Raw genomic sequence first — 27685 nt, 5'->3', positions numbered from 1 at the left:
ATGAAAGTAATGCCAAGAATTTGAGTAAAAATCTAAGCTTGATTGAGTACCAGTGGTGGTCAGTCAATAAAGAAAATGAAGCAGAAGATTAAGGAACTTGAGAAGAAGCCAAATAAACAATATAAGTTGAGTGCTAGTTATGACTAAGCAAGTTGATGAAGGAAATGTAAATATTGACCAAGCATCAATGTTGACCAAGTAGGATAGTGAATGTTGAGCTAGATCGAACAATGATGAATCAAGCTAGATAGTAATGACCAACAAGAAGAACTTAGTGATTTTTGAGTTACAACAAGTTGACAGTTTATGAAATATTTGAGATCTAAGGTTGACATAGTTGAATTTTTGGATTAGTGAAAGGATGCTAATGATAAGGATTGATGAAATGACATATTTAATGCATGATGAGAGTTTTTAAACCAATCTATGGAAAGAATTTGATGAGAATTTTCTAGAAAGGAGAAGGAGAACACAATGATGGAAGGATTCGATTAATCTAACATAGCCCTATGATCTACAAATACATTTATGTGGAAAAAGATTAAATTACTTATTCAAGGAGGCATATTTGATGGTTTTCCTAACAATTGGAACCAGTTACAAGGAGAGGCTAGCAAAATTGTGGTAGAACAAAAGTGCAAAGGAAAGGTGAAAGATCTTGATTGCTTGAAGGGTTTCCAAGTATATTAGAGATGAGAAACTTGATGGATTCTAGTCAATGAACCAGAGATGAGGTTAATGGAGATCTAAACATGCAAATTGAGTTGTAGTTTAAAAATCAAATCTAGATATTACTTTCTAACCACTGTGGTGGTATAATCCTTTTATCAAGGTTGACCTAATAGTCATTTGTAAATCCTTTAATCAAGGTGACATTCTAGGGGAATGTTCAAAGTCCTCTTACAAGGCCTCTCCTAATAGGGTGATTAAATCATTTAGTAGGGTCACACCTAAAAATGTATTTTGTACCCTTTAACAGGTTTGGCTTTAATTGAGCTCACTTTAGAAGACTGAAAACTGGTAGCATGTTACTTGGTGGCTTTTTCCAAATTGGGTTTCCATTCTAAATATTGGTGTCAAAATGTTGTGTATGTATGCATGTTGTTTACATGCTATTTACTATTTTATTTCACTATTGGTCGGCATACACTAAAATAGAGATTTGAGTAAATATATGATTAAGTTGATTTATTATTAAGATGCTATATTGACCAAGTGGGTTTATGAATTGGATTGAGTTGTTTGAAGTTGATAAAACTTGAATTGGTACATCTGGCCTTGAGGATAACTGATTCCCCCCCCTCCTTTTTTATTATAATCATTCTAAAAAATCTCATCATCATCATCATCAAAATTATCCTCTCCATATAAATTAATAGCAATAGAATCCAAGATAAGAATATGCATATCATTAACTTCTTCGACAAACATGGGCCAGTGAGAATCATTCATACTAGCTTTAGCACAAGCCTGGTGGTTCTTTCGATGTTCATGAGCATGTTGGTTATGCTTAGTTGTATTTAAATTTTTTTGAGAAGAAGGAGGATCAACAACCATAGGTTCTTTAACTTTTGATGAAATAAGAGGATGGACAATAGATGACTAAAATGTAGAAGGAGGAACCACGCTAGGAGGATCCATGCTAGGAGAAGGGTCCATACTAGTATAAAGAACCACACTAGGAAGATCCTGAGATGCAATAGGTGGTTGACCATTAGAAATATAAGAATCAAAAGATATAGGTGTAGAAGTTGTAGGAAAAAGACCATGAGTCATACTTAACTCAACAGTCATTTGGAATTTATATTCTTGATACAAATTGAATATATAATCCAAGTGAATAAGAGGAGTACTAGGAAGAGAAGGCCAAAATAAATCAAGAGTGGTACATGTCAAGGTCTATAAGGATAATAAACACTATGATTTATTGGCTTAATCTCACATCATAAAAAAATTTAATGCATTGATGAATAGGATAAGCAATAGATTGCATGACACTCAACCAAGGTAAACCAAGATTCACTTGGAACTAATAGAAGTAGGAATGACAAGAAAGGTACTACTCATTACTTTTTCATAGAGCTCAATAGGAAAGAGATGGAACTTTTGTAGAGGATACAAGAAACCATTAAAAGTCTAAATCCAAGTATCAATTGAGTCATAGAAGTCATGATGTTTCCTCTTATTATAAATATTTTTTTGAGTGATGATATTAACCATAAAATTAGGATCAACAAGACACCCATAAGAAGGATATTTAGCAATTTGAGCATCAATATAAAGAGGACCATGTAGAGTCTTAAACCTATCAACATCAATGAATGAGATAGTAAGGGCTCTAATATGCTTACAATTCATCTTAGATTTAAGTTGAGCATCAAATGTTGAGGGAATAGCTTCTTTAGGTGGAAGTGGAGGTTGAACTACACATTCTATAGCATTACCAATATCATCATTCTCTCATCTTAAGGTAATACAATAAACATTCACTTTAGGAGGAGCAAAAGAAGAAGGATGTTGAATAATAGTATTAGTAGTGTTTAAGGAAAAGGATTAGTATAGATTGAAGGTTTTGATTAAAATATTCCATACATTTGTTCCCATTATCTTGACCCTCAACAAGTAAGGCCTTAGCATTAATCAAATCTTGAATCTTATGTTTCAAAGAATAACATGCCTCAATATTATGTTCAAGTTGGTGATGAAATTGACAAAAAGCTTGAGAATTAAAATGTGAAATTGATGTAGTAGAAGGAAGAAGCAGCTTAAAAGGAGGAAGTGTAATCATATTAGCACTAACCAAACTAGTCATAATAGAATGTAAAGACTCAAAGAGTCAATTAAATTTAAGTTTCATCCAAAAGATAGAGGAATAAGTGTCAGCCAACAAGCACTTGATAATTTATTGTATTTGTGTCTTTGTTAATCTTGATGTAAATTTTAGGAATTGAGAAGTTTGTTAGGATTAGATGTGGCATAACTCTTATCAACAAGTACAAAAGCCATTGAAGTGGTGTTCTTAAACTCACTCACTTATAATTGATAATGATGAAGCGATGCACAAAGTTGTGAAAAAGAGGTAAACTTAGTAAGAAGAATTCTATTTGTAACATCTTTTTGTAAATTTTCAATAAACATATGTTGAATGTCAATATTAGGAATATGATAAGAAATCTGAGCATGCAAATTCTTAAATCTACCAATAAAATCAGCCACTTTCTCTTTAGACCTTATTTACAATGCATGTCAAATCAGTCAGAGAAAGAAAAGGACCAATATTATTCTAAAATTGTTGTATGAAAGCATTGGTAAGTTTATGAAAAATATCAATAGAATAAGATGACAAAGAGAAATAGCACTAGAAAGCTTTGTCATGGAAGGTGGGAGCAAATAACTTAGCTAAAATCCTATGATCATGAGCATAGTCACTACATATAACTTGGAATGTTGTAAGGTGTGTCACAAGATCACCTTTACCATCATAAGTGTCAATGTGAGGCATGTCAACTTGTACAGAAGAAGTAGTATGGATCATGTCAAAAGAAAAATGATTATCTATATCACATGTAGGAATATTAAACTTAGATAAAGTGAAGGAAGAAAATTGTTGTGAAGAAGACATCGTCCTAGAAAAACTAAGGATAGTCGAATCATTTGAAGGAACATATGAAATAGGAATATTCAACACACTGAGTAGAGTGTATGAATTAGATGGAATGGAATAAACTATAGGTGGAACACTTGAAACCATAGTAGGAGTATTAGGATAAATGAAAGGAACACTGTTATATGAAGGTTGTGAAGTAAGAAATGAAGCACATGGACCACTCACAGAAAAAGAAGGAACATGAAAAATACTAAGAGGATTAGATACCTAGATAGAAGTAGTAATAATAGGATAAACATTAGTGGAAATGCTAGGTATATGTACAAAAATAGGTAGAACAGGCTCAAGAGTAGAAATAGGTGGATTCATCCCTGCTTTAGAAGAAACTTGATTCAAAGGCTTAAGATGAGTATGGAAAACATGAGTAAGACTATGTAAAAAATTAATACCATGTTCATCATTATGGATCACTTTTTTAAGAGCACAAAAATAAGAAATAGCCCCAATATTGTAATTTTTTTGTAAAATCCAAACATGTATTTTATCAATCTTAGCAGCAAGCTTATTAGCTTGTTTAGGAGGAACCCTTTAAGCCTCATCCTCATCATGAGATGAGTGGGAAGATTCATGCTCCATAGAAGGATTAGGATCATGAGAAACCATAGGGTCACTAAGGTTTCGAAGAAGAGGAGAAGAGGAATTTGGATTAAAAAGAGCCATGAGTCTATGACTTCTCCTAACGGGAATACTATAAGTAGGACTATAAATTTTATACACCAAACAAGGAAGAATGCACTAATAAATCTAACCTTATGATATGAACTCTAAACTAATATAATGTAAAGAAAGATATAAATAATTCAAAGGTACATCAAAAGATAAAGAGATAACTTTGAATGCAAATCTAACACCAAATCGGAAGTGGAAATGTTTTAAGTCAGGTTCACCAATAAATGTAGTGTAAGAAATGTGAATCAAGGGTGCAAGACCTAAGTTCATCACATAACCTACATACATATATGTGCAAGTATAGAATATAGGAGATAAGATAAGGAAAAGAATCCTTTCAATCCTAATTCTAGAGAACTAAGTCTATAGTAATGAGTGCTAACCGAGTGAACAAGGAGCACTAATGCAAATTAGATCTAGGAAGAATAGAGGAAAGATATCCAATTCCTTAAAATCCCTCAATGTATGAGTATAATAGCACCAAGAGATATGTAGATATGTTGAAAAGATGACAAAAAGGAACATACCTTATAAATTTGTCTTGCTATGCTTTATTTGTTTATATTAGTCATATGTTTAGTCATTTGGGGGATAGTAATTCAATTTTACAGGTTAGTAGATAAAGTTTAAAAATATCTGATGGTATTGATTCATCACCCCCACACATACTTAGTCCCTCAGTACCTATAAATCCCAATAAATGGTATTAGAGAATTGATTCTCTTGATATTAAGCTCAATAGATTAAGGGAAAAATCCACATCATGGAGAGGTATAGGTATGATAAAGAGATTGAGGAGAAAGCTAACATGATTTAAGAGCTACAATAAAAGGTTGAGAAGATCTCTTACAATAAGGAGAGATCTTACTATGAAGCTGAATGAAAGTCATGACTGCATTGAGAAGATCTAGAAACTATTTGAAGATGTCATGTCATAAGATTATAAGAAATCTATTGAGGAATTGATGGAGAAAATTTAAAATTCGAAAGAAAAAGTCAAAAATCTAAAAAGGGAATTGGAAAGCCAATTGGTCAAAATTTGTGAAGACGTAAAAGGAAAAAGAGTTATTGAAGTTGCCAAGAAAGTTTATGAAGATGCTTGGAGGAATGTTGAGGATGCACTACTTGAGAAAGATGAAAAAATCTTCAATATATCATAGGAGAATGTATCATGTATAAAGACCTTTATGTAAGGATTATCAAGAATCAAAAGATTGTAACTAAGAATCTAAGGCTGATGAAAGAAAATGAGAAATTAAAGAGAGATATGGAATCATAGAAGGATGAAAATGGAAAGTTGAAGTGGTATAATAAGATCTTGCAAAGGCTAGATGAGAAATTAAAGAAACAAAGGAAGCCTAGTGATACAATTGGTCTTGGATACAAAGGTAAGATGAGCATTGAATAATAAGATCATTAAGAGCTAATTTTCCATTCCAAGGATTGATGAACTTTAAGATAAATTGCATGGGTCTATCTAGTGTTCCAAGATTTTCTAAGATAAAAATATCATCAAATTTGGATGAGAGAGTTGTCAAAAGAAAGAATGTGGGCAGTTATATTTTGATGTCATGATGGAAATTTAAAAAAATAAACCATATCTATTGGTCTTTCTAATGCACCAAGAAAACTTCAATCATATACAAACCATGCACTTATTAGAAATAACTCTAAGAATTATTTCTTTACATTCATTCATGAAATCTTAATTTATATAAAGTAATGGAGGAGAATTTGGGGCATAAAGATGTTATTTTGGGTGTTTTGGAGAAACAACATTTTTATGATAAGTTAGCCAATATAACTTTGGGTTACCTAATACCTTATGCTTTAGACATGTCACAATATTAATTGGTGTTCAAGTAGATCAATTAAACATACACAAAATTCTAGATTGGCCTTCACCAACAAATATAACATAGTTTATATGATTCCCAGGACTTTTTTTCATTTTTATAGTAGGTTTGTAAGAGGTTTCTTGCATATTTTTGCTTCTTTACCTGATTCATGAAGAAGGTAGCATATTTTTAGTGTGATAAATCATTAAAAATATTTGGCAAATTTTGAAAGGTAATGAGTTAATGCTTCTCATTTATAATTCCTAATTTTCATATTTTTTTTTGGTTGAATGTTATACATAGGGAAGGTATTGTGGTTTTCCTCACACAAAAGGGAATCTAATAAACTTTATGAGTAGTAAATTACACAATTTAGAGAAAGATTATTATATCTATGATAAATAAATGTTGGCAATCATTTGTTCACTAGAAAAATTCAAACAATATCTTATTTGCAAAAAAATAAATGTTAAAATTGGTCATAATAGTTTAAAATTCTTTATGAATCAAAAGAGTTGTATGACCACCAACAATAAAGGGGAAGCAAGATGCAATATTATGGTTTTTAGATGGAGTACATGAAAGATAAGAAAAATATTATTGTTCAATTACATTCTAGGAGATCACTTTGATTCTCATTATCTTCTATTTTAGGATATTGGAAAGATATCATCATTTCTAAGTATGTTAAGAGTTCCTTACATCTAATATTATGGAGGAAAAGTCCAAACATGATATGTACATAGTGATATATGGTGTAATCTTATATAAATATAGAATATTTTTAGTGCCAATATCAAAGATTTAAGAGAATATTGTTATAGGATTATGATGCAGGGTACTCCCCTTAATACCACAAACACATAACATAAACAAACAAATAATAACAACTTCCAAGAAAAAATATGGGCTTCTTATTATCACCACAAATGCAGAATTATAGAATTTTGAAATACAATATGCAAACCCACATGGGTGACTTCCTTACAATGATTTGCAATATATAGTTGTGAAAAATCACCTAGAGCTATCCTAGAAAATGTATAAGCATTCCTTAAATAGGCATTTTTAAATCACCCGAGAAGGTTCTAGACATCAAACCCTAACCCTTAAGACTGAATAACTCTAAGATTACATATAGACTCAACTTGATACCCCTTTGACACTTATTTTGGAGATTTTGGTCGACCCAACTTTAGGAGACCATAACTTTTGAACCATTTCTCCAATTGGCTATTATAACCACTTTTCAGAATCCTTAGCTTTTGATCTACAAGATTTGACTCATACAAGTTATAGTTGACCATGTTTCAGAGCCCATCCGGGGCTCTAACATCTTCAATGGTGAGCCTAAAGTTTTTATGCCAAAATTTCACACCAAAAATCTACAATAAATCCATAAATATTCATTGTATGGCAGTGAGCCTCAACTAGTAGGCTGATATTTCTAAGATGAACATCCACATCTGAAATTAGGACATTCTAAGCTTGTATGACTGACTTATTAAGTGGAAAGCCTTTAGAGACAAAAACTCTACACCGAGACAACCATTATTTAAGAAACAAAAATAAAATATTTTTGGGTGATGCAATATTGCTCTTACACCCAGGATGCTCATGCATCAAACACCTGAAGTAATTTGAGAAATGACCTTGCCATGTTTCAAGTGTTCATAGGAAAACGAAGATGGTCAACCTCCTCCCTTGCTATCCATAATGAATGCTCTATTGGTTTCCCTCTCCATTTGACTAGATACTCTTCATATGTTTTGTTCCTTGTGCTCTTGCAAACACAACTATCCAATATCTCCTCAATATCCTTTCTAGCTAAACTAGTTGATGGAATACTCCACTACACTTCTGCAACTTTATCTCCATTGCCTCCTTCACAATATTCTATCAAATCTAAAATATTAAATATTGGTTTAATTTTTTTTTCAGTAGGAAGCTTCACTTCATAGACATTTCCATAATCATGCCTTTTTATTATTTTACATGATCCAAACTTCTTCATTTTCAGCTTATTATATGTACCCACAAGAAAATGCCCATTTCTCAATCAAACCATGACTTCATCTCCAATTTGAAATTCCTTGTACATCCTTTTCACATCTTCCTTAGCCTTGTACCACATATTCATTTTTTAAATTTTCTTCTTTACCTCCTCATGGATGTTCTTCAAATGTTTAGAAAAATCTTTCGCATCAACACTACTTATTTCTCCTTCATCTAACTGTCTTAATTTAGAAGAATTTTTGTGACTGTTCCCATATACAATCTAGAATGGTGACTTAATAGTACTCCTATTGACAAAATTATTGTATGAATTTTTTTCCTATACTAAAATCACATCCCAACCCTTTGGATTATCTCCAACCAAGCATCTCAACAAATTCCCCAAACTCCTATTCACAACTTTTGTTTTTCCATCAATTTGTGGATGATGTGATGAATTGAACTTCAACTCTGTCTTCAACTTCCACAATGCTCATAAAAAATATTCAATAAACTTTGTATCTCAATTAGAAACTATAGTCTTTGGTAGACCATGTAGTCTCACCACTTCTTTGAAAAACAACTCCGCCACATGAGCAACATCACTGGTCTTCTTGTAGGGAATAAAATGTGTCATTTAAAAAAAATTGTCAACCACCACAAATATTAAATCATTCCCTTTTTGTGTCCTTGGTAAACCAAGATAAAAATCCATGCTTACATCCTCCCACAACTTCTCGGGTATAGGTAATGGTTGATAGAACCAAGTATCCTACCTCACTCCTTTTTTCCCTTTGACATACTCTACAACTCTGCACAAATTTTTTTCACATCTTGTTGCAACTGTGTCCAATAATAATTCTCAACAACCAAAGCAATCATCATATCTCTACCAAAGTATCTAACCAACCCTTCACTATGCTTCTCCTTGATGAGATTCTCCCTCATAGGACTTTTGGGAATGCACAATTGACTAACTTTGAATAGCATACTATCATGGATTATGAAATCCAACCATTTTTTCTTATCAAGTGTAAAAAATTCAATACGAGCCTTCCAAGATTCACCAAAACTAGGTTCAATCTACATCTCTATCAACAAAAGTTGTCTTCTACTAAGAGCATGTACAACTCTATTAGACTTTCCACACCCATGTTTCAAAAAAAGTGTATAACTCTGCAAAAACTAAACCCATTTCAAATGTCTTTTATTAAATTTTCCTTGACTATTCAAAAATTGCAAAGCTTGATGATCAGCATGCAAAAAAAACACCTTAGGAAGAAGACAGTGTCTCCACTTCTTCAATTCTTGAGCTATAGCATAAATTCTTGATCATAAACATAATATTTTCTTTTGGCATCATTCAATGTCTCACTTAAATAAGAAACACATCTTCCTTCTTGTCTCAAAATAACTCCTATTGTAGTACCACTAGTTTCATAGTCTAATTAAAACACCTTGTTAAATTTTGGATGTGCTAAAACTGTATCCTTTGTAACTTTTAGTTTCAACATATTAAAACTCTTATTTTCTCCTATAGTCCACTAAAATTGTTTCCTTCCCCTCCCATTGTTTCAATTAAAATCTTACAAATAGTGTTAAAACTTATAATTAACTTTTTGTAAAACTAGCTAGTCCATGGAAAGATCTTACCTCAGTTGCACTCCTTGGAGTAGGTCATTCAAGGATAGCCTTTAGTTTCTCAAGGTCCATTTTTAGGCCTTTTATTGATGCGATGAATCCCAAGTCAGCCAAATCCTTCACAAAACTACAATTCTTAAGATTTATCAACAAATTTCCTTCCCTCAACTTATCAATCACCTTATGAATATGCATCAAATGCTCTTCTAATGTCTTGCTAAAGATTAAAATATCATCTGGGTAAAAAAATAAAAAACTTGTTATAAGTGTTTAGAATAACTAAGAGTGTGGGGGGGGGGGGTGGGGGGGTGCGGGGCGTGGGGGGTGGTTTGAATCAATTACTCAATATCTATATGTACCACTTGAACTATTAAACATCAAACACATCAATGTTTAATTGATCCTACTTAACTTGTTGTTGCTTGTTCTATACTATAAAACTATCATAAAATTGACTTACATTGCATAATTAAAAAATCATCACATGTAAAACATTCATAAGACATTAATCACAGTTTGAAACTAGGATTTTAAGTGGAAACCCAATTTGGTAAAAAACTCCAGCAACATGTCACTCTTTTGAAGTGAGCTATGTTAGGAGCCAACCCTGTTAAAGGTTTACAATACACATTGTTAAATGTGACTTGGTTAGAGGATTTAATTACCCTATTAGGAGTGTCCTTGTAAAAGGACTTTGATCATTCTATTTAGATTGTCACCTAGTTAAAGGATTTACACATACTATTAAGTCTTCCAATGACTATTAGGTAAACCTATGTTAAAAGGATTTCAATACAAACTTTTTACAATGATAAGAACAAAAATAGAATATTTTGATTTGTCTGATTAAAATTGACTTTTTCTTATTCATCTCTATATTTAGTCCTTATGTTGGTTCATTGATAATCCTTTCATTGTCATCTATGATCTTGATCTACTTGGACATCCTTCAAGAAATTAGTCTAATATTCTCATCAACACTTAAGCCTTCTTCTTAAAATCACTTATCAATAACAACATCACATCTACAAGCTTTCTCCTTTAGCTTCACATTCACACTCTTGCATGCTTGTAATCAACCTTTCTCTATATATGAACTCACTCATACACACTAGCTGGGCTCAACTAGGCTTGACTAGACATGACACCAAAATTTTGTTTCAGTATCCCTTTAAATAGGAAATTTGTGCTTTACTATTTTCTACATCCACCGTAGATCTTAGGGTTTATCATTCAGTTCAACTCGATTCAATTTATCTATACAACTTCTTCATCATCCTCTAGAAACTTCTCTATAATCCTTCTATTAGGTCTTTACCTAATCACCATCTTGAATTTAATGATCCAAATCAGTAATCTAATCTTCAACACATTTTACCTCTCCCAAGAGATCAACTAAGTCAATGTGATTTTATGATTCCTTTGAATTTGATCTTTTACTGTCACTTTATAATCACTAAATTTTGAGACTCAGTTTACACTAAAATACTTGGTCATTGTTTAAGATTTCTAGCTTAGCATCAACTAACTTGCTTAGTCAATGATAATGTTTGGTCAACACTAGATTTTCTCACCACTAACTATGGCTCAGTTGACACTAGCATTACTCGACGCTACTTAGTAATTTACTCTTTTTCTTGGCTTGGCTTAGCTTTCTTGACATAAATAATTACTTTGCTTTATCAAAGTCTATCTAATCAAATATCCATTGTTACTTCCTTTAATTTTCATAACTTCAACCTTTCCTTTAGGTGCTCTATCTATGAGTAACTCTCAAATCCTCTTCATCAATCAAATAGATATGCCATTTATATTATGTAGCAATATGTATCATCCATAGATTTGACATCAATGACAAAACAATAATTGTTCCAACTGTAAATTTCCAACATTCTCCCTATTTGGCATTGACAGAAACATATCAAATATCCAAAGTAATAATAATAACTTAGTTACCATACAATGCAAAATATTTCACTTCCACGAGTGACCACTATCCTTAGTTTGATTCTAATTTCATCCATTCAAATTGTCAAACTCCCTCTATCAGTTTTCTCTCCTTCATGATTCTCTCCCTCTAAGGTTTATCTTTCTGTTCTTAGAAATCTTGATGCTTCTTATTCTTTTCTCCTTTTAGTAATCTCTCCCTCTTTGACTTCAATTCCAAAGACATGTAGATGTCTTAGCTTCAAGTTCTTCATACATCTAAGTTATGTATATTTTGCATGTCTGGTTGATACTTGTCATTTGACTATGACTTATTTTTGTATGTTTTTTTGAATTATTATACCTTAGGCATGTCCCAAAGTAGATTTTTAGTACACCACTATGTAAAATATATTATGTAGCACATGTGATGCAATGCAAATTGGCTTCCAAAGTAGCCTTAGTTAGGGGAATGACCCCTAATTTACCTCTAAGATATTCATCACCATCTTTGGGTAATGGTTTTGTGAATATGCCAGCAATTGGTTCCTTTGTATTTACACATTCTAGCTTCACTTCTTCATCTTGAACTAGTTTTCTCAAGTAGTGATACTTGATAGCAATATGTTTTCTCTTAGTGTGCATCACTGGATTCTTTAAAATGTTAATAGCACTTGTTTTATCATAATAGATAACTAATGGATCTATAATATCTTCTTTCATGCCTTTCAACAATTGCATAATCCATATTATATTTGAATAGTTCACTACAGCTACCATATACTTGGCTTCAGCTATTGATTGAGAAATACAGTTTTATTTCTTGTTTATCCATAACACCATTCTCTTTCCCAGAAAAAATGAACCTCCACTAGTGCTTTTCATATCATCAATATTTCTAGCCTAATCTGAATTAGTGAAAACCATCAGTTCAAATCTATCACTTCTCTTGTGGGATAATCCATAATCTTATGTACCTTTTAGATATCTCATTATCCTTTATACATCCATCATGTGATTCTCTTTACAATTTTTTGAAAATCTAGCAACAATCCAAACTACTAATGCAATATCTAGTCTGTTGTGAACAACATATTGCAATTTTCATATCATGGATTTGTATAGGGTTTGGTTCACATTAGTAGAATCATCAGCCTTAGATAGCTTATTTCTTATAGACATAGGTGTATTCACTGGTCTTGAATCTTCCATACAAAAATTCTTCAATATTTCCTTGATGTATTTAAATTGTGAAATGAAACTACCAAACGTCATTTGGCACACTTGTAAGCCAACAAATAATTTGATCTTACCAAACATAGACATTTCAAATTCCTTTTTTGTTTTCATCAGCAAATTATTTACAAAACATTTCTCTTCCTCCAAATATGATATCATCAAAAAATTATCTCATATAATAGTACTTCATTATTCCTTCCATTTTTCAAGTATATATTGTTGTTATCATTTTTTCTCTCAAAACCAATTTTCACTAAATAGTTATCTAACCTTTCATAGCATACTCTCAGTGCTTTATTTAATCCATAAAGAGCTTTGATAAATTTACATACCATGTTCCTCTTATCTGAATCTACAAATCCTTCAGGTTGTTTAATGTATACTTCTTCCTCTAGTATACCATTTAGAAATATAGACTTCACATCCATATGATATACCTTGAAGTTCTTGTAAGCTAAGTATGCAAGCATAGTTTTGACTCCTTCAAGTATGTCCACAAGAGAAAAAATTTCTCCATAGTTGACTCCTTCTTGTGCATAACCATTGCATTCTAGTCTTTATTTTTTTCTTGTTACTTCACCAATTTCATTAATCTTCTTCCTAAAAACCCACTTTGTACCAATGACATTTTTGTCTTTTGGTATTGGCACTTGTATATGAGCAATGTTAGTATGCTAATAGAAACCAAATTTAAATAAAGCTTCTACAAACTAAACAAAATTCATAAACTTCAAGATAGACTAAGATGAGCTCTCAATTGAGAATATGAGCCATTAATGGACTCTCTCAATAAGAAGCTCTCTTGTTGAGTAGTTTTATCTAAATGGATAGGATGTATGCTCAATATGCTTCCAAAGGCTTCAATGGATGATTGTGTATTTTTGATGTGGATAGATGGCTTTAGTATGGATTTGGCTCTCAAAATAGCATTATAACTTTACTTCATGGATTGTGTTGTTTTACAAAGGGGAAGGATCCAATTTATAGGCAAGGGCTTGAGGGATTGAGGGATAAGATGCAAGGATGGAAAAAAGCTCATGGAGGGCTCAGATTGCATGAGAGGAGAGCACATGGATTGTGCTTCCTTACAGGCAATCAAAGAGTGACACATGTCACATGGTGAGAGGATGGAGGAAAGGGGAAGGATGAGTCAACAAAGGAGGCTCAAGGGATAAAATATTCATAAAGACCCTCATAATGACTTGTAAGAGCAATAAAAGGGCTTGGAAGAGTCATTTATGGTCTAGTGGGCTTCATAAAGTTTTATGGTTTAGATATTTTGAGGGTGATGAGAGCAATTTCGACTTGGACTTGATTAGGAAGGTTTTAAGCTTGCTTAGGCTTGTGCAAATGATTAGAGGATGGATTAGGATGGTTTAGGATTAGCTTAGGGATAGGCAAGTGGATGGCATTTAATGAGGGTGGGTGAAGGAGGAGATATTTGTTAACTTTGGCTTGGGTTAGTAAGTCTTAACCCATTTTTAGGGAATGTGACAAGGTTAGGATGGGATTAGGATTAGGTTTAAAGACATCTTCTAGAAGAGTCTAGACTTTGGATGAGGATAAAGACTTTCTAGAATAGTCTAGAATTTCCTAGGATGAGGATGAAGAGTTTCTAGAAGAGTCTAGAACTTCTTAGGATGAGGATAAATTAGATTTTTAGGAAATAAATAAAGTTTTATTTATTTCAAGGGTTTGGGTTGAGGAGATATTTATTAAAACTTTTTAAATAAACATGAGGATTAATGTTTAATCTTAATTAAATATTTTGAGTTGGGATTAGGGGTAGGAAATGATGGGATTAGCCTTTAATCAAAATTAAAGAAGGATTAGAAGATTTTGGAAGAGGTTAGTGGTCTTAAGGAAATTGGCCAAGTTTTGGGCAAAAAATAAATTTTTTATTTATTTTGGATTTTTTGGTCAATTTATTAATTAAATAATTAATAAATAAAGAAATAATGTTTAAATAAGATTTCAACATTTTTGGGAGGGATTCCTTAATTAAATATTTTTAATTAAGATAAAGGGATTTAATGGCATAAAAATAAATAAATAAATAAAATAATTAATTAATTAATAAATGATGATGTCATCAGGACTTTTTCAGAAAATAAAAATACTTTATTCTCTAAAGGTTTTTAGGTGTCTACATTTTGCCCCTCTTTGATGTGATGCCGCAAGCGGCATGGCATCAACGATAAGAAAATAAGATGCCCAAGGCTAGAGCAGAAGAGGAGAGAATGGACTGCAAGATGCCCCCTCAAGAAGGCGACGGGGAGAGAAAGCGAGGCTCGACGACTTCTTGAAAAGTACAAGAATCCGAGATGAGCAAGAAGACTCAGATTGGCTTAAGAGAAGAGGTTTAGTTAGCTCAATCTCTCACTATGGGAGAATGATAAAGGAGAATCAGATGCACAAGAGGAAGCAAGCTTAAGACTTTAGGGAAGGTGGAGGATGAAGGAGCAGAGCGCTATAAAAAGGAATCCAGGATAGGGTGATGGATGGGGGGATTATAAAGCTAATGCAACATGATTTCAAAGAGTCAGATTGGTGGAAGATGGGTTTTGGAGATCCCTAGGACTAGGATTGTGGATCTCGAAAGATGAGGCTTGGTGGATTGATTTGGATTGGTGGATCCCTAATACTAGGATTGTGGATCCCTAAAGCTAAAGGTGAGGAGTGATTCAAAGAGATACTGATGCATAAGCTGGGGTATGAGAGACAGATGCTGGATATGGATGGGGGACAATGGAGATGAAGGAAAACCATTGAATCTTTTTGAGCGGGGGGATACTTCAAAGAGAAGTACCACCATGTGGTTGAGCACTAGATTTGCTATAGGACTGTTGGTTAATTGCCAAGGTTACCAAGAACATCAAGGCCTTTTCACCAACCGTCCAAAGGACTGACAAACTAACTCAAAACAAACACGCAAGGATTGCCCCAGCATCACACATGAATCCTAGAGGAAGCAGCGTGGAAACGACACTAGAGAACCCACAAGCAGAAAAGAAAACCAAACGAAAGACCTGATGAAGACCTTATGCTCTAATTGCCCCAGTCGCAGCATACCATGAAGGAAAACCATTGAAGCTTTTTGAGCGGCGGGATACTTCAAAGAGAAGTACCACCATGTAGTTGAGCACTAGATTTGCTATAGGACTGTTGGTTAATTGCCAAGGTTACCAAGAACATCAAGGCCTTTTCACCAACTGTCCAGAGGACTGACAGACTGACTCGAAACAAACACACAAGGATTGCCCCAGCATCACACATGAAACTTGGAGGAAACAGTGTGGAATCGACACCGGGTAACCCACAAGCAAAAAAGAAACAAATGAAAGACTTGATCAAAATCGTACGCTCAGATTGCCCCATTCGCAGTATACCATGATATGGAAGATCGTGGCAACCTTGAGGAGGGAACAAGGAGATTGCTTGGAAAAGATACTTCAAGACCCAAAAGGGAAGATTCCAAATCAAAAGAAAGTGAAAATCCAAAAGAGAACTGTTTGCCAATGAGATGGGTAGGACGAGGTACTAACGGACCAAGATCAGACATGAGGAAAGCTATATCCTGCAAGGACCTATCGGAGAGCACCTAAACTGGTGGATTTGGATGAGTGATGCATCTAGCAAGATGAACTAAGAAAGATAACACTTTGGTGATAGGAAATCTAGCTAAAGGATGCATTGGAATAGCTAACCAAGATGTGCGATGGGTGCAAGATGCTGATCAAGGACGAACTGACACGAACGTTAGATAGATGCAATGGTACTAAGCTAAAGAGGATGTACAAGCTGACAGACCAAGATATTTACAAGTGAGCTAATCAAGATATGGTACAAGCTAACGGACCAAGATAGTTACAAGAAGGCAAAAGCTCAGGATGATAGGATAGCGGGATGGTTTGATGTTGTGCAAGATGCGAAAGCTAAGGGTGGGGTGATAGCGAAAGATATGGATTTGGTAGGATGCATCCAATGATGATGAGAGATTTTGTGACCAAGGATAGCTAGAGGAGCAGGATGAGATGGCTGGATAGGATGGTAGATAGCTAGGATTATGATGGATATAAAGAGATGACATTGGGTTTGCATGAGGATAGCCTAGAGATAGATACCAATGACAAGGGAGGATGGACAAGACAAGATCTCCAAGGAATATAGTGCCCCCAATCAGAAGATAACATGCAGAAGGAGGTCTTATGATGGATGTGATAGGATTGAAGCTAGGATGGAAAAAGCTGAAGGGGCTAGGGAGATGGATGATAGCTAAGATGATAGGTCGAAGCTGCATAAGATTAGTGGATGGTGTGAGATGGAAGCTGGAGGATGGAGGATAGGTGGATAGATTGGAAGATGGAGTTGGATGTCAAGAGATGACCAAAAGCATGAGGGTGATAGGCTAAGCTGGGGATGGCAGGATTACGCATGACGCTTGTTTGCCAAGTTTTCATCATGGTACTTGTCCAAGGCACTTGAATTGCCAAGTTTTCACCAGTGGATGCTTTATTTTTCTTTTCTTTTTTGACTTTTTGACTTTGGACTTAGCTGGAATGATTTTGGCTTTCTTCAGCTATTTTGGCTTTTTTGGGATTTTTCACTGGCTGTTGGAATGTTCAATTTTGTTGCTAGCTGTTGGTACACCGGATGTGTGATTTATGCAATAGATCGGATTAGATGGGATTGATGGTAGGAGATGGAGGGATGAAAATGCTGGAAAGGAGCATGAGATGGGGATGCTTGCAAGAGCAACATTGGCACATGTTGGAACGGGTGTGAAAAGAGCATATGGGGGATAGATGGTAGATGCGGGCGTGATGGAGGATTTGTGGAAGTGTGCTTGGGGATATAGGCACCCAAGATGGAGTTAGGAGATGGGGGACATGAGTCACTAGACAGGGGATTAGCAATGGTGGATGCCATTATGCATTGGGTTTCAACTTTTTTCTTGGGGATCCACATGGTTTTGGATTTTCTTTTCATAGGCTTTTGCATTGTTTTGCATTCTTTGATTGGATTTTGCCTTTTTGGAGTATGTCTTTTAGAATAGACATATGATTGCCTAGGATGTGGATTTTTAGCTTTATGTATTTTGAAGTTGGCATTCACATTGCTATGGTAAGCTTTGGGAAGATGGTTAGGAGAAGCTTTGTGAGATGGAGAGGATATGAAAGAGCATGTAGGGGGATGATGATGGATGATGTGCCCTGATATGTGCCTTTGTTGATCTTGCATAGAAATGGATGGAATAGGATTTTTATGATGGCTGATAGGAGGATGGAGGATGGTAGATTTTGGGACATAGGGACCCAAAATGGATTTAGCGGATGAAGGGGGGATATGGTAGGTTGTTTTGGGTTGCAAAGATGGTGGAGGGGGGATGACATAAGATTTCTTGAAGGAGTGATGGGAGGCTGACATGGTGGGCTTGGAGATAGGCTTGGTTTGGGGGTGTGGTGTACCAACACCTTTAGATGGTGAGCCTTTGGATACATATCCAAGACCATGAAATCCTAGATTTTTTTGTGCAATAATAGGCTCTCTGATTCCTTGCTCTTGTGGTCCTAAACCTTGACCTTGATAATGCCATCGATTGAGCATTTGAACAAGCTGAGGAAACTTTTTGCTTGCAAAAAATGGTAGAAGTGATTTATTAGGTGTATTGCAATGGGAAGATATTGTTCTTAATTCTTCTACTAAGAGAGGGCCACTGTGGATGAATGTAAGTGAACCAAGAGGGTAGATTATAGATGGTGGAATAGCTTGGATAGGTGGTAAGATGGAAGCATGGAGCGGGGGAGATGGAAGGATAGGATCTTGATGTAGCTGGTGGGATGACAAGATATCTTGTAGTGGAGGAGATATGGCTCGAGGTTTTGGAGATGGTGACTGCACTATGGATGGAAGACATGGTACGATGATATCTTCATTTATGCTTTGGGGGATGTCAACATGATTTTGGAAAGGGTCTTGATAGGATTGGTTTGGAGTGGATGGTGCGATAGGAGGTGAAGGGATGGATTCTTCAAAGGCAGCGGATGGATAGATGGGAGATTCAGTAGTGGAGATGGGAGAGTAGAAGATGGATGCATAAGGGTCATTATGAGAGATTTGGGAAATGCTTGGAGGCGATGTGGATAGGATTTGGAGGGATTTGACAGGTGGTGGGATTTTGATGCTTGCAGGAAGTGGAAGGATTTTAAGCAATTTGATGGATGGTATGGGGATGATAGCTATGGGAGATGGATGTGATATTATAGATGGGGAAGCTTCATCATTGACTACTTCACATGGTTGGATTAGATGACATGGCTTATCGACTGTTGGAGGAAACTTTTCTTGTATTTCCTCTAGGAGAGGAAATTCCTTGGAGACTCGTGTGTCGAAGGTGGAGGTGGATTGACAGGAATAGCTAGTGTAATGGGGGTGGAAGATTGGAAGCTTGGTTGATGGGGTGATGGAGGGGAAGCTGGAATATCAGATGGCATGACTAGATAGTTTGGAATAACTCTTGGATTTTGGGGGATGCTTGGGGGAATGTTTCTAAGGCTTTCAATATACCCGTCATAGTCAACAAGATTTTCATCATCATTGGAATAGGAGGTGGCGGGAGCAAGGACAATGTGACCAAACTCATCATGATAGGATTGGTACTTCATGCTTTGATGGTGAGTTTGATGGGGATGGGGTCTTGCGTATGGATGAACACGGAAGCTCATGGTTGGATTTGGGTTAAGCACAGATTTTGGATTGGCTAATGAAAGATTTCCTAGGGAGAGTCAAAGTTGCATGACAGACCTAAGGAGGATTGGCTGGAGATTTTTGGCTTTCCTGTGGATGGAAGACTTCAAGGGCATGTTGTCAAAAAGTGAGAGTTTTGCTTTCCTATGCGCTGGATTGGTGGAGATTGTGTCAACCTAAGAATAGACTAATGATCCTATGGGCATGAAACGAGATTGATCACTTGTGGATCCCAACCTTTAGCTCAAGGTGATGAGGGATAACAGGTGACAAAGCTAGATTACCCTAGACAAAGCTCTATCAAAAGGATAACCGTGGTGAGGCTAGTGGATTGGTTGGATTGATTGGATAACAAATTCTAGCAGAATGACAACAACTCTCTAAAGGCTTGGGTGTGATTTTGGATTAGGTTTCTAGCTGGCTAGGGGGGGATGATTTGGAGAGACTTTGGATTTGGGATTGTTCTAAAGCAAGGAACTAGATAGATTTGGTTGCAGCGGGGGAGCTTGGATGATTTTCTGATGAGGCAGTGACTACGCTAAGTATGCCTTGAGCTGGTAGATTTTTGCTTTTTTGGGATTTTGACTAAAGTTGGCAAGCATTCATTCAAAAGCTATGAACAAGCAAGCAGACAAAAGTTTGGAGCAAGCATGTCAAACACACCAACATCCTAGGAAGCTTTCTACAAGGATGAAATTTGTTATAGCTAGGGAGTCCTCGATATACGCAAGGTTCATGAGGCCCAAATCCGTAGATGAAACCAAAAAGATGTCACACAGCCGAGAGGAGCGGTAACCCACTTCTCCTCTTTCACTTCTCAAGGGTATAAAGTTCCTTGAGGCTTAGCCCGAGTGACAAAATTTTGATTCCAAGAGAGGTGTCTTTGGATTCACCTCCTGATCTTTATACTCTGCTGGAACGCTGGAGTTGAGGTCATCCCAAGGGGTGATGAAATCCCCAAGCAGGCCTCCTAAAAAGCTAAGACAAGATTTTGGATCCTAATCTTATGCACCCAAGATGGCCTCGAAAGACGACAAGGGGAGAGAAGACTTGGATGATCTTGGGCTAAAAAACACGCTTGTTCTTTTACCAACTGACGCTTAAGTTTTCTGATCTAGACTTTGCAAGCACTCATGTTTAAGATACAATGTTTATTCCAATTTTGAAGCGTCGACAAAAATAAAATTGATCAAAGAATGCGAACAAGAAGAAGAGTTAGGGTCAACAAGAAGGTAAACCCGTGCGCCCGAAGGCCCTCCACGTCAAGTATCGATTGATTTTTTTTTAAGGCATTCAAGATTGAGTGTGAGTTTATTTTAAGCCCAAAACAAAGGTGTGTGAGATTTGATTTCAAGCGCACACCCGGAGGCCCTCCACGTCAAGATTTGTCCAATTTTTATGCCCAAATGAAGTGTGAGCGAGATTAATGCGCATTCAAGGAATTTTCTAACTTAGAAAAACCACTAAAAACCCAAGTGAGTGGAGTTTGATTTGCGTGGAGCACTTAACACCCTCTTAGGTGGACCCATCCCCATAGATGGCACTGAGATTGCAACCAATGGTTAAATTGATGGGTGATTAAAGAGGGTGAGTCCAACGACAAACTCACTCAAAGCATTTTTATTTGTTTTTATAACTTAAAAGATTACAAAAATGTAGATTCTTTTTATGCTCCAAAAGATGATTATTTGATCTATGGAATTCAAGATTGGATTTGTTATTTTAATCATGCATTCATAAAAAAACAAACTTTTATTTTAATCCATGGCACTCAAGAGTGATTTTAGCAACATGCATTCAAAGACAAGTGATTAAACATTCAAGTTTTTTCCTTTGAGCATTCAAGATTGAGATTTTGTGTGTTGTTTTAAGAACTTTGAAGTGCTTTGTTTTAACCTTAGATCATTCAATATTGTTTTGGACTCAAAAGTGAAAATGACTCTTTGGACTTTGGTTTTCATTCAAGATTTTGTGTTCTAGTTTGCATATTTTAAGCCCAAAAATAATATTCCTAGATTGTTTTGATGCATGAAAAACCTAAGAAACATTCAAGATTTTGCAACAAGACATTTGTTTGGAACAAATAACAAAGCTTTTAGGACAATTTTTGGCAACCATTTAGGACTCTTAGTTTTCATGAGATTTTTAAAAGAACTTTAAAATATTTGCAAATGAGGTTCATTTTATCCTTGATTGATGCTTTGAGTTTGATTTAGATTTTAGTGTGCACTTAGTGTTGATTTTGAACCTTTTGAAATGGAAACTTGAAGTTCTTTTTAAATTCCCAAAAATGAAGTGTTCCTAACTTTGCATGAATGCATCTAAAACCTTGATGTTGCAAGGATGCAAATGATTGGATTGGCTTAGTTTCACTTGGTAAAAGATTTTTTCTTTTTTGCAAATTTCTAATTTTTTAATGGATTTAAGTATGATTTGGGGGTTCATTTTAAGCACTAAAAAGAAGTGTGTATGATTTTTCTTCCTTAAAAAAAAATGGCCAAGATCTCCCACAACAAGAAGAAGAGGAAGTAGATGGAATAAGAAGAATATAGACAAGAAGAGGAAGAAGAATTCCAAGTTCTTTGTCCACCTATAAGCTTGAAAAATCTGCAAACACTATGAGATAGATTATGAGTTCCTTTGTCTTTTTCATGCTCATGTGGACCTACAAAACAAATTTATACAATCCTACCAATCACAAAAAAAAACAAAATTAGCCAAAATTAGCAAATGACATACAAAACTTGACTAAAAAAGCTAATGAAGATGACCCATGCGGGGTCCCACCGGGCGTGCCAAAATGTATATGAGCAATGTTAGTATGCTAATAGAAACCAAATTTAAATAAAGCTTCTACAAACTAAACAAAATTCATAAACTTCAAGATAGACTAAGATGAACTCTCAATTAAGAATATGAGCCATTAATGGACTCTCTCAATAAGAAGCTCTCTTGTTGAGTAGCTTTATCTAAATGGATATGATGTATGATCAATATGCTTCCAAAGGCTTCAATGGATGATTGTGGATTTTTAGTGTGGATAGATGGATTTAGTATGGATTTGGCTCTTAAAATAGCATTATAACTTTACTTCATGGATTGTGTTATTTTGCAAAGAGGAAGGATCCAATTTATAGGCAAGAGGCTTGAGGGATTGAGGGCTAAGATGCAAGGATGGGAAAAAGCTCATGGAGGGCTTAGATTGCATGAGAGGAGAGCACATGGATTGTGCTTCCTTACAACCAATCAAGGAGTGACACATGTCACATGGTGAGAGGATGGAGGAAAGGGGAAGGATGAGTCAACAAAGGAGGCTCAAGGGATAAAATCTTCATAAAGACCCTTCATAAGTGCTTTGTAAGAACATTTATGACTTTGTGGACTTTATAAAGTTTTGTGGTTGAAGATATTTGTGAGAGATACCATGAAATTCGAATTTGAGGGTTTAGGGGGGTTTTAAGCTTGCTTAGGGTTGTAAAAATGATTAGAGGAAGGGTTAGAGATGGCTTAGGACTAGGCAAGTGGATGGCAAGTGGATTGCAATTAATGAGGGTGGGTGAAGGAGGAGATTTTTGTTAACTTTGGCTTGAGTTAGCAAGTCTTAAGCCATGTTTAGGGAATGTGACAAGGTTAGGAGGGGATTAGGATTAGGGTTAAAGACATCTTCTAGAAGAGTCTAGGCTTTGGATGAGGATGAAGACTTTCTAGAAGAGTCTAGAACTTCCTAGGATAAGATTTTATGAAATAAATAAAGTTTTATTTATTTCAAGGGTTTGGGTTGAGTAGATATTTATTAAAATATTTCTAATAAACATGAGGATTAATATTTAATCTTGATTAAATATTTTGAGTTGGGATTAGGGGTAGGAAATGATGAGATTAGCCTTTAATCGAAATTAAAGAAGGATTAGAAGATTTTGGAAGAGGTTATTGGTCTTAAGGAAATTGGCCAACTTTTGGGAAAAAAATAAATAAATTATTTATTTTGGGATTTTTGGTCAATTTATTAATTAAATAATTAATAAATAAGGAAATAATGTTTAAATAATATTTAAACATTTTTGGGAGGGATTTCTTAATTAAATATTTTAAATTAAGATAAAGGGATTTAATGGCATAAAAATAAATAAATAAATTAATAAATGATGATGTCATCAGGAATTTTTTAGAAAATAAAAATACTTTATTTTCTAAAGGTTTTTTAGGTGTCTACAGCACTAAGGTCCAAGTATTTTTCTTCTCAATCTAGTCAATTTATTTGTTCATAGCATGTATCTAATCTTCATTATCTAAAGAGTCTTTTATTGATTTAGGCTTGAACTCACATAATAAGAATGTGTCACATTTGAGTTTTCTCCATTTCATAACACTTGACTTAGCATCTTCAATTATTTAATCAAGTTTATGATGTCTTCTCACATATTTTGCTAATAAAGTAGCTTTCTTCTTAGCTCCTCTTTAGGTTCATGTGGAAAAATAATCTCAAGTTCATTTTCTCTTCTTTTTTCTAATTCTAGTTTAGGTTTTGAATGCTTGGCATTGCCTGTTTATGACTCAACATCTACAATCTGTTGCTCTACACCCACTCTCTACTGCTCGGCAATTTTTATTTCCACTGCATCTTTTCCTATCTAATGGGAAATTGTAGCTTGATTTGTTTGTTCATTTTGAGTGTTGCAAGAATCATCATCCACATAGATGAAGGTACTATTGTAATGCCCCACCCGAATATCCTTCGAACAAGGATTCAATACAAGCTAAGATATTTTTTTTACAACTATGAATGCACATGAAAACATCATATAGGAATCATGAGGATCACAATGGAAGACTTCACCAACAATCCCAAAAAACAATAGATCTCCAAATGCCACAAATTAACTAACATGACCAAAATGAAGAACAAAAAACCAAGATGACAACAAAACACAAAATCTCTGATCTATTGAATCATGGAACCACAAGCAATCCTAAAGGGTACACAAAAGTCCAAATTACTTTCTTCAAAGAACAATAGAGAGGCCCCCTATTTTTTGTGCAAGAGAATAACAACTTATAGTATTGCATGAGAAAGTACCTCTTCCCACAAGAAAGTACACTGAGCCATGTGAGGAAACACCATCTCACGTGATGACATGCTTGGCCCAACAACCAAAATACCCAAACTGGTGTGGGGTTTCATGCAAGGATTCACCATAACCCATGTGAAGAAACCTATCAAACCACACGAACATTTTCATTATGCATGAGAAATTACAATTTCACACAAGGATACAAATTAGTAAACTAGAAAACATAAAGGTAAAAAAAGTAAATAAATTTCCTCCACATCGAGGAGTACGAGATCCACAATCGAGGTGAAGACACTTGAATGAAATAACTAAATGGAGGAAATTACATCTAACCATCTAACATAGTAGTGAAGAGAAATAAATAAAAGCAACATTGTAGTGTACAAAAGAAACATCACAATGTACTAAAATAAAAAACTAAGTGCACGGTTCCTCCCAACTATTAATAGCATCATGAGACCATTGTGGGTCCTAGCCATCCCTCATGCATAAAATCCCAAACCACTGACTAGATCTTTGGAGTTATCTTATGAGGACGTCACTAATAAAATGTGCTACAACATAAGAATAAGGAAATCTAACATGCTAGAAGTAAAGCATAAGATAATCCAATAAATCAACCATATCATCTATCATATGATAAACATCATACGAATAGAAAATCTAATATGATAAACCATAGCAATAGATACTTCAATGAAGCAATTCACATCATCTAATCATATGTTGAACAACATAATACATGAATGCATCAAATAAAATAAAATAATCTAGACATGATATCCAAGCATTCCAATGAAAGCATAAATCACAAGAAAGCATACTTCAGAATCCAAAGTACCAAGTGAAAACATCTAGCAATGGTCATACTAGGACAAAAGATCATCTCTATACATGGGCCACCAACAGTGGTATGGGTAGCTATACTTCCAAACCACATGGAACCTATAGGTTCGATCTTGCTATGCTAATAGAGATAATGATCCAACCATAAACACATAGAAAGAACAATGTCCATGGCTAACACTCATGTCAAATAGTATGATGACTCAAACCAAGAACATAGACAATGTATAAACTAGAGGTTCTAGTTAGAAACTCAATGTGCTACTGAGTAGGGGTTGACATCAAGGAGAGTCACTTGGCATCAAAAAGCCCAAGCTTAGATCGTGTGTCCTCAAACTTAAATAGATACTCACACATTGTTTCCTCAAAATTAATCGGGTGCTCACAAGTTTTATTATCTTAAGTTGTATTACCACTCACACATTTTATTTAGTTATTACTTGATTAAAGCTCTCTCTACCAACCTATGGCACCATGATCACTAGGTTATGAGATAGAAGCCCCCTCCATATGCTACCCTACCCTACCCATGCTCATCCAATGATGAGTGCCCATAGACATGCATATTCCTAACCCAACCCCAATGGTCATAACTCTTAGAAGTACCATGAAATATCAAGCATCACAAGTCACTCGGCAAATATATGTGTATGTACTTGTGTGAGGTGCACCACCATCACAAAGATCATAACACAAGGACTAGATGAGAACACAAGAAAAATATCACTCAACTGAAATAAGCTCAGGAGAATGAGTTCTACATGAATCCCAAGAATAATAAAACCATAATCATGAACTCACTCAATCGGCCTTAATCCAGGAGTATGGGTTGTACATGAATCCCAATGATGCAACAAGACAACACATCATGAATTCACTCAACTAGTCACAATCTAGGAGTACGGATTCTACATGAATCTTAGTGTCCACAAAATAATATGAAGGCTCCAAGAGAAACCATAACACCAGGTATAAAATTACTCAACCAAACACAAAGTTAGGAGTATGAATGCAACACACATCCTAATGCAAACATAAAAGTGCAACAATATTATGATTGACATCCTTATAGATGATCTAGGTCCACAACCAAACTCATGCCAAGAAAACCTTAGAAAATAGGGTGGCACACAAATTAAGGTAAAAACCCCAAAAATTGGAAAATTTCAAAATCAAAACCCATTTGGTCTTATGGAAGAAAAACCCAAAAATTGAATAAAATTTGGGTTTGGACACTACATGCAAAAATGACCAGCATAATGACATGAAGCCCCAAACTACCATCCCAAAAATAGGGAAAATGTTCATCCCTGACCAACTGGGCAAAACTAGCAACTAGAAATAGAGCAGAACACTAGTTCTCATCCTCCTAACAAATGAATACCAAAAAAGGAAGCTGAAATGGACTAGAAATAATAAAATAGGAGAGCCCTACCTCATGGCCAAAAGGGGAAAAATGGGAATTTGAACCATAAAATAAAAATCCTATGGAAGTAGCCAAAAATTGCAACAATCCAAGGTCTCCCCAAGCTGGATCTAATGAGATCAACCTCTCGACAATTCCACATGCATAACTCCCACAATGAACATAGTAGTTATAATACCCCAAAATTGGCTCATTGCCATGATACCAATTCTGGTCTATTTCTGACCAATCCTAAAGACCTATTCCATTAGGCAAATTATTATTCGGCTACTCGCTACTTGACTTAATTGTCAGATGTAGAAAACCCTAATCTATATTCATCATACTTATTATTTAATTCTTATAGTATTTACTCATATTAGTCACATTAAACCTATTGATTAATATTTAATTTAATTACTAAGTATTTATACTTTAATTAAATTAAATTATATCCTAAGGCTAATGTACTATGGAATTAAATTTATTTAATTTAATAAATGTGCCTATTTTAATTAATTAAATAAAATTATTTAATTAAATGGAGTACTTCTAATTAATTAAACAAAGTTATTTAATTAAATGGGAAGCCATTCCTAATTAATTAAATGAAGTTATTTAATTAAATAAGAAAAGTGTC

This window comes from Cupressus sempervirens, chromosome 3, assembly GCF_028749045.1.
Source record: "Cupressus sempervirens isolate cs-2001-9-10 chromosome 3, ASM2874904v1, whole genome shotgun sequence".
Lineage (NCBI taxonomy): Eukaryota > Viridiplantae > Streptophyta > Pinopsida > Cupressales > Cupressaceae > Cupressus > Cupressus sempervirens.
The sequence above is the reverse complement of the archived record's forward strand: the minus strand, read 5'-3'. Positions refer to the sequence as shown.